General features: G+C 33.8%; 1 pseudogene; it reads left to right on the plus strand.

Annotated features, from left to right (window-relative positions):
- The first annotated feature begins 520 nt into the window (after positions 1-520).
- LOC149557720 (EG45-like domain containing protein pseudogene) lies at positions 521-1088 on the plus strand (annotated as a pseudogene).
- Positions 1089-9105: the final 8017 nt, after the last annotated feature.

Here is a 9105-nt window from a genome sequence, read left to right on the forward strand (position 1 = left end):
TTTGAAAATATTTGTTTAATATAGAATCTATATTATAAACATTGAACTGATGTTGAATTCAATTTTCTTTGATAAAAGCAAATTATAATAAAAATAAAAGAAATGTGTAAACTCCAAGAAGAGGGGACTAGTACACAGCAGGCAAATAACCGGATTACTTAGGTTACTATGACGGACTGATAGAATGACAGGATGATATCTCGTTGGAATTTCCAACTCATACGTATTGTATGATTTATTCGCTGACCGTATTATGTGATACTGGTGAAGTCGCTTCTAGAAATTCTTCAATGAAGACACGCAGTTGAAGACACACAATGATACGCAGTGTTCGCATCAAGCGGGGCTCAAATGACTAGGTGCAGACAGAGACTAGGCGCAGACAGAGACTAACTTAACCTCATCCCTCTTCATCTATTTTATATATACACCCTCCCAATGCTTATCATTCACAAATACAAGCGCTTCTTTCCTTCTTGTGAAGAAAATGAATAGGGCAGGACTAGAGTTCTAAGAAAGAATGGCAGGTGGAGCTATTTGGACTGTATTCGTGATCAGCTTTATGTGGGGTTTGTATTGCTATATGCCTGAGCAAGGAACTGCCATATTTTACACTCCGCCATATGTCTGTAAGTACAGTTTTAATAGTTCTCAAATTTAATAATTTCAAGCTTTGCAGCTCATGAATGATGTAATTGCGATTAACCAAAGTAAATGACTGGAATTAGGATGATATTAATTATGTCATATTGGTTTTGGCAGCATCGTCGTGCTATGGAAACGACCCATCGTAGTTTCCAGCGGGAGAGAAGTTTGCGGCGGCAAGCGATGTATTTTGGGACAACTGAGGTGCGTGCGGGAGGCGTTACAGAGTGAGGTGTACAGGGGCAACAAATAAGGGGATTCTGAAGCCGTGGAACGATCAATTTATCTCAAGCTGCCTTCGCACATATCGCTAATCCAGATGCTGGCAAAATTAAGATAAGCTATCAAAGGTATGCTGCTGCTGCCTCACTTTTCTTCTAATCCGTACTATTACAATTTGTAGTCGCTGAATTGTTATTCTTCATCTTTTTTGCAGGGTTTGATCATGCAGAGAAGTGTTTCCGTATATAAGTAAATAAAAGCAGTAGCGTAGATATTAACGGTCGTTGCCATAAGCCATAAGGAGATGTTCCGTTGTATTGGAGTGTAAGAAGAATGATGCTACGAATATGTCTATTATAAATAAAATAAAGAGAGAGTTATCCAATAATTTGGTCTATTTCAATGGTCTTTAAACGTTTTGGTATAGAGTTTATAGAATTCTATTATAACTAGCTTATATATACTTCTATATATAAAATGAAAATAGGCGCTTCGAACGATTACTCTGGTGTAATATATATAGAGGTATTTATAAGTTAGTGGCAATCGCGGCACAACAGGAAAAGTATTTTTAAATTTTTTTCTATTTTTTTAAGGTTAATGTTGAATTATTTATTTATTTTTAAATGCAATTGTATAAACTTACTATAAAAATGTAATAGTGTAAACTTACTACCAAATTATTCTTGAATATTTTAATTTTTAATTCTATATATGGTGTTTATTTGTATCACTTTAATTCAGTTTTATTTTAAGCATATTGTTGTGTAAAATGTTATATTGAGGAGTATAGTTATAGTTAGGGTTAGGGTTAGTGTTAGGGTTGGGGCTATTGTTAGGGTTTGAGTTATAGATATGGTTAGAGTTACAGTTAGGAATAGAGTTACAATTAAAGTCAGGATTAGCATTAGGGTTAGGGCTAGGGTTATTTTTAGGATTACGAATCTTGTTAGGGTTATAGTTAGGGTTAGGTTTCAAATAAGAGTTAGAGTTAATGTTAGGATTAGGGTTGGAATTTGGGTTACAAATATAATTAGGGTTAGAATTAGAGTTAGGGTTAGGGTTAAGGTAAGGGCAAGGGTAAGAATAATGGTTTAGGTTAAAAATATAGTTAGGGTTAGTATTATAATTAGAGTTAGGGTTTGAGTTAGAGGTAGAGTTGGAATTGGAGCTCAAATAAGGGCTAGAGTTAGAGTTGAAATTAGGGTTATAATTAGGGTTAAAATTAGGATTAGGGTTAGGGATAAAATTAGACTAATGGTTAGAGTTAGAGAAAGGGGTAGAGAAAGGCTTAGTTTTAGGGTGATGGTCAAGGTTAGGTTTATATTTAGAGTTAGGGTTGTATATAGAGTTACATCAAGGTTAAGGTTAGGGTTAGGGTTAGGGCTATGATTTTTTGTCTAGATTAAATTAAGGCTTAAGGTTAGAGTTAGAGTTTTGAGTCAGTGTTAAGGTTAGAGTTAGGGTTAGGCTACGATTTTAGTGAAGGTCAAACTAAGGATTAGGGTTAGGATTAGAGTCTAATTATGGTAGAGTTAGATTTGCAATTAGGGTTATATTTAGGGTTAGAGTTAGGGGTAGGATTATAGTCTTAAAAAGGTAATTTCCTTTTTGGCATATTGTAATGTAAAATGTTATAGTCAAACATAGATATATGGTTAGGGACAAAGTTACCATTACAGTTAATGTTAACCTTAGGGATAGAATAAGGGTTAGGGTTAGCATTAGAGTTAGGGCTGGAGTTAGGGTCAGGGTTTGAGTTATGGTTACGGTTAGGGTTAGAGTTACGGTTATGGTTATGGTTATGGTTATTGTAAGAGTTATGGTTAAAGTTTGGGTTAGAGTTATGTTTATGGTTAAGGTTAGGGTTAGAGTTATGGTTATGGTTAAGGTTCGGATTAGAGTTATCTTTATGGTTAACGTTAGGGTTAGAATTATGGTCATAGTTAAGATTAGGGTTAGAGTAATGGTTATGGTTAGGGTTAGTGTTATAGTAAGGCTAGGGTTAGGGTTTGAGTCAAGGTTAAGGTTAGAGTCAAGGTTAGCGTTTGAGTGAGGATTAAAGTAAGGGTTAGGGTTATTATAGGGCTTGAGTTAGGATTATTGTAGGGATACGGTTAGGGTTTGATTCAGGGTTAAGGATAGATTTAGGATTAAGGTTAGGGTTTTAGTTAGGATTAAAGTCAGGGTTAGAATTAGGGTTAGGGTTAGGGTTAGATTTAGAGGTAGGATTTGAGCTAGAGTTAGAGTTAGAATTATAATTAGAATTAGAACAAGAGTTGGAGTTAGAGGTAGGGTTAGAATTAGGGCTAGGATTATGGTTAGCATAAGGGTTATGGTTAGAGTTAGGGTTAGCATTAGGGTTAGGGTTATAATTAGTGTTAGTTTTAGTGTTAGTGTTAGGGTTAAAATTGGGGCTAGAATTGAGGCTAGGTTTAGGGTTAGGGTTAGGGTTAGAATTAGAGTTGAAGTTAGGGATCAAGTTAGAGTTAAAGTTGGAGATAGAGTTGGGGTTAGGGTCAGATTTAGGGTTTGGGCTAGAGTTAGGTTTAGATTTAGGGTTAGATTTAGGTTTAGAGTTAGAGTTAGGGTTAGAGTTAGAATATGGGTTTAAATTAGGGTTAGATTTAGGGTTAGAATTAGCATTAGAGTTAGAATTAGAGTTAGGATTAGAGTTATAGTAAGGGTTAGGGTTAGGGTTAGAATTAGCATTAGATTTAGGATTATAAAGGGTTAAGGTTAGGGTCAGGGGGACAATTAAAGTTAAGATAGAGTTAGAGTTAGAGTTAGAGTTAGGGTTAGGGTTAGGGTTAGGGTTAAAATTAGAATTATCTAGTTAGAGTTAGAATTAGAGTTAGGGTTTGTGTTATTATTGCAGTTAAGATCATTTTTGGGTTACTAATCATATTATAGCTAATATTAGTGCTATTATTAAGCTTTACCTTTGTGTCAGGATAACTAACAGGTTAAATTTTAATGTGGGTTAGTTCTATTATAGTGCCCATGATTAGTGTCATTGTGATACAAGTTATTAACCTTTTTAATAATGTAATCCCTCCCCCCCCCCCCACCTCTCACCCTCTCTCTCTAACTACACCCATTAATATTTCGCCCCACTATCTAAATATACCCTCTCTCTGTGTAGTTTCTAGTAATGCCCCTCTAATATGTCTCTCTAATCTCTAGATACACCCACTTATCTCTCCTACCCTACTTTCTAGATAATCCTCCTAATCTCTCTATCCCTTTATGCTCTCTAGATACACCCCTAATCTCTCTCTCTCTCTCTCTCTCTCTCTCTCTCTCTCTCTCTCTCTCTCTCTCTCTCTCTCTCTCTCTCTCTCTCTACATAAAACATGCCTCTATAAGAAACATAATATGAGCTCTTTCTTGTCTACAGATATGTTGTGTGTGTGTGTGTGTGTGTGCATATTATCACTTATTAAAAAAAAATTTATTTCTAGATACTTGTACATATAGGGTTAGGCTAAGTTATATAATTTACTAAATGATTAGTATAATCAAATATAGAGTTAAAGTTAGGATCCAAGGTTTCCAATTTCATTTATATGACACTCAGTGTTATGGTTACGGTTAATAAGTGGTTAAATGTTACACTAAAATAAGGGACAAGGTTAAGGGAATATGAGATTTAGGTGTAGTGTTGGAGTATTTGGAGTACAACTATGGTCAAATTTGGGATATATGTTATACAAATGACTCAAATAGTGGAAAAATTAATTCATGAAAGCAAAGTTATAAGTTCCAACACAACAATTCAAAAATATATTTAACAAAAAGAAAATGTTTTATATTTAAAATTTTAATTAAGTTATTTCAGCCCTATTTTCTTGGGTTCTATTTTTTTGGCCTTATTTTTTCAGGTTCTATTATTTTGGCATCCATTTGGCTTAATATTATTTTGGCTAGCTATTATTTTGAGAATTTTATTTTATTTTATAATTCAATAATAATAAAATATATACTAAATATATGATTTATCTACTTTAAATAAATCATTAACTTTAATAAAAATATAAATTGTATTGATATGGTGGCATTCTCATCCAAATTAATGATAAAATTATGCTTTGAAACATGAAAATATAAATACTTAGAAACATGCAAATGTAAAACTATTGTGAAACATTCAAATCTAAAACATGCAAACCAAAACTATTTTGAAATATGAAAAACTAAAACTAATATGAAACATGCAAATATAAAACTAATTTTAACATGCACTTTTAAAATATGTAAATGAAAAGTATTATAAAATATATAAATCAAATAGATTTTGAATACAAATCTAAATCTAAATCAAACATGCAAGACTAAACTATTAAATGCAAGCCTAAGTAGTTATGAACAGAATTCTAAATCCAAATGAAATTAATTAAAATTGAAATCTAAATCAAAGTAGAGTATTATAGCTAATTTTGATTTCAATTTACATCTAGATCTAAATCTAAATGAAAATGTAAATAAAAAATAGAAATCTCACTTGCAAAAATGTTACTCCAAAACTTCAATCTACTCCTATTCAAAAACTCCAATCTAATCCTCCAATAACCTCCACCTCTTCCTTCCTGCAAAAGCATAAAATGAAAATAAAATGAGGAGCCTTGGTTTTATAACTTCTGAGAGGCTCCTCATATCCCCCAACAGATGTCTATTCACATTCCATGAATTTGTTTCAAATTCACCCACTCCCCACAAAAAATAAGTATGAATGTGCATGCAAAATTATATTTAACAAAAAAAAAAAAATTCATATTGAAATTATTTCGCCCCTATTTTTTCGGGCCCTATTTTTTCAAGTCCTACTTTTTCGGGCCCTATTATTTCGGGCCTATTATTTTGGCATCCATTTGGCTTCCTCTTATTTCAGCTAGCTATTATTTCAGAATTTTTTTTTTAATATTTAATTTGGTAGTTTGTAACCCCTCCCAATTCTTTTTTATTGATAGAGAATCTTTTTTGGCATATTCTCGTGCTAGGTATTTGTGTTGTAAGCATATTGTTATGTAAAATGTTATATTGAGGAGTAGAGTTATAGTTAGGGTTAGGGTTAGTGTTAGGCTTGGGGCTATTGTTAGGGTTTGAGTTATGGATAGGGTTAGAGTTACGGTTAGGAATAGAGTTACAATTAGAGTCAGGATTAGCATTAGGGTTAGGACTAGGGGTTATTTTTAGGATTATGAATCTTGTTAGGGTTATAGTAAAGGTTAGGTTTACAATTAGAGTTAGAGTTAATGTTAGGATTAGGGTTAGAATTTGGGTTCCAAATATAGTTAGGGTTAGGGTTAAGGAAAGGGCAAGGGTAAGAATAAGGGTTTAGCTTAAACATATAGTTAGGGTTAGGATTAGAATTAGAGTTAGGGTTTGAGTTAGAGGTAGAGTTAGAATTGGTGCTCAAATAAGGGCTAGAGTTAGAGTTTAAATTAGTGTTATAATTAGGGTTAAAATTAGGCTCAGAGTTAGGGTTAAAATTATATTTATAGTTAGACTTAGAGAAAGGGGTAGAGAAAGGGTTAGTTTTAGGGTGATGGTTAAGGTTAGGTTTATATTTAGAGTTAGGGTTGTATATAGAGTTACATCAGGGTTAAGGTTAGGGTAAGGGTTTGAGTTTGGGTTAAGGTTAGGGTTAGGGCTATGGTATTCATCTAGATTAAAGTAAGGGTTAAGGTTAGAGTTAGAGTTTTGAGTCAGGGTTAAGGTTAGAGTTAGGGTTAGGTTACAATTTTAGTGAAGGTTAAACTAAGGATTACGGTTAGGATTAAAGTCTAATTATGGTAGAGTTAGATCTACAGTTAGGGTTATATTTAGGGTTAGATATAGGGGTAGGATTATGGTTTAAAAAAAGTAATTTTCCTTTTGGCATATTGTAATGTAAAATGTTATAGTCAAATATAGATATATCGTTAGGGAAAAAGTTACCATTACAATTAATGTTAACCTTAGGGATAGAATAAGGGTTAGGGTTAGCATTAGGGTTAGGGCTGGAGTTAGGGTTAGGGTTTGAGTTATGGTTAAGGTTAGGGTTAGAGTTACAGTTATGGTTATTGTTAGAGTTATGGTTAAGGTTTGGGTTAGAGTTATGTTTATGGTTAAGGTTAGGGTTAGAGTTATGGTTATGGGTAAGGATTGGACTAGAGTTATGTTTATGGTTAAGGTTAGGGTTAGAGTTATGGTCATAGTTAATGTTAGGGTTAGAGTTATGGTTATGGTTAGGGTTAGTGTTATAGTAAGGCTAGGGTTAGGGTTTGAGTCAAGGTTAAGGTTAGAGTGAAGGTTAGGGTTAGAGTCCAATTATGGTAGTGTTAGATTTAGGGTTAGAGTTATGCTCATGGTTAAGGTTACAGTTAGGGTTAGGGTTATTATAGGGCTCAAGTTAGAGTTATTGTAGGGATAGGGTTAGGGTTTGAGTCAGGTTTAAGGTTAGGTTTAGGATTAGGGTTAGGGTTTTAGTTAGGATTAAAGTTAGGGTTACGGTTAGAGTCTAGCTATGGTAGAGTTAGATTTAGGGTTAGAGTTAGGGATAGAGTTACGTTTATAGTTAAGTTTAGGGTTAGAGTTATGCTCATGGTTAAGGTTAGGGTTAGACTTATGGTTATGGTTAGGGTTAGGGTTAGGGTTATAGTAGGGCTAGGGTTAGGGTTAGGGTTAGGGTTAGGGCTTGAGTAAGGGTTAAGGTTCTAGAGTTATGGTTAGGGAAAAGTTTTGAGAAAAGATTAAAGTTAGGGTTAGTGTTATGGTTAGAGTCCAATTATGGTAGAATTAGATTTAGGGTTAGAGTTAGGGACAAATTAATGTTTATGGTTAAGGTTAGTGTTAAAGTTAGGGTTAGGGTTAGTGTTAGAGTTAAGGTTAGGGTTAAGGTTAGAATTAAGGTTATGGTTAGTGTTAAGGTTAGGGTTAGGGTTAGAGTTAAAGTTAGGGTTAGCATTAGGATGAAAATTAGGGTAAGGGATAGGGTTTGAATTAGAATTAGTGTTCTTGTTAGGGTTAGAGTTATAGTTAGGGTTAGAGTTAGACTTAGGGTTAGGGTTAGGTTTAAAATTAGAGTTAGAGTTGGGATTAGGGTTAGGGTTAGAATTAGGGTTAGAAATATAGTTAGGATTAGAGATAGAGTTAGGGTTAGGGTAAGGGTAAGAATTAGGGTGAGGGTTAGAATTAGGGTTACAAATATAGTTAGGGTTAGTGTTAGGGTTAGAATAAGAGTTAGGGTTAGGGTTAGAGATAGAGTTAGAATTAGAGTTCAAATAAGGGTTGGAGTTAGAGTTAGGGTTACAGTTAGTGTTAGGGTTATGGTTAGGGTTAGCTTTAGGGTAAGGGTTAGGGTTAGTGTTAGGGTTATTGTTAGGATTAGCATTAGGGTTAGGGTTACAATTAGAGTTAGAGTTAAAATTAGAGGTAGTGTTAGTGTTAGTGTTCATATAAGAGTTAGAGTTAGAATTAGAGTTAGAGTTAGGGTTCAAGTTAGAGTTAGAGTTAAAGTTAGAGATAGAGTTGTAATCAGGGTTAGATTAGGGTTAAGGTTAAAGTTACCTGATTAGATTTAGGGTTAGGGTAAGAGTTAGGGCTAGGATTAGGATTAGAATTAGGGTTAGGGTTAGAATTAGCATTAGATTTAGGATTATAAAGGGTTAAGGTTAGGGTTGGGGGGAGAATTAAAGTTAGAGATAGAGTTAGAGTTAGAGTTAGAATTAGGGTTATGATTAGGGTTAGGGTTAAAATTAGAATTATCTAGTTAGAGTTAGAGTTAGAGTTAGGGTTTGTGTTATTATTGCTGTTAAGATAATTTTTGTGTTACTAATCATATTATAGCTAATAAAATTATAATTAATGAATATTATTACTCTAAATTATAATTATAATTTAGAGTTAGGGTTAGGGTTAGGGTTAATTGTAATCACACTCTCTCTCACATTTCCCATTCTATAATTAACCCCCCCCCCACCAACCCCCCCCCCCCCCCCCCCAAATCCCTCCACACTCCCCCTATGTTGTTCTCTTTGTCCATCTCTTTCTCTACATATATACATCTCTCCCTCCATAATTATTATCATTGTCTATCACTATCCATCATACTCTTCCTCTCCCCATCATTGTCTACATCTCTTTTGGGCCTTATATATTCTTTTTCTTATTTAGCTCATCTCTCCCTACTCCTCTTCTATATATCTACATCTCCTACCCCATCTAATCATATCTCTCTCTCTCTCTCTCTCTCTC

This window comes from Cupressus sempervirens, chromosome 5 (assembly GCF_028749045.1).
Source record: "Cupressus sempervirens isolate cs-2001-9-10 chromosome 5, ASM2874904v1, whole genome shotgun sequence".
NCBI classification, from domain to species: domain Eukaryota; kingdom Viridiplantae; phylum Streptophyta; class Pinopsida; order Cupressales; family Cupressaceae; genus Cupressus; species Cupressus sempervirens.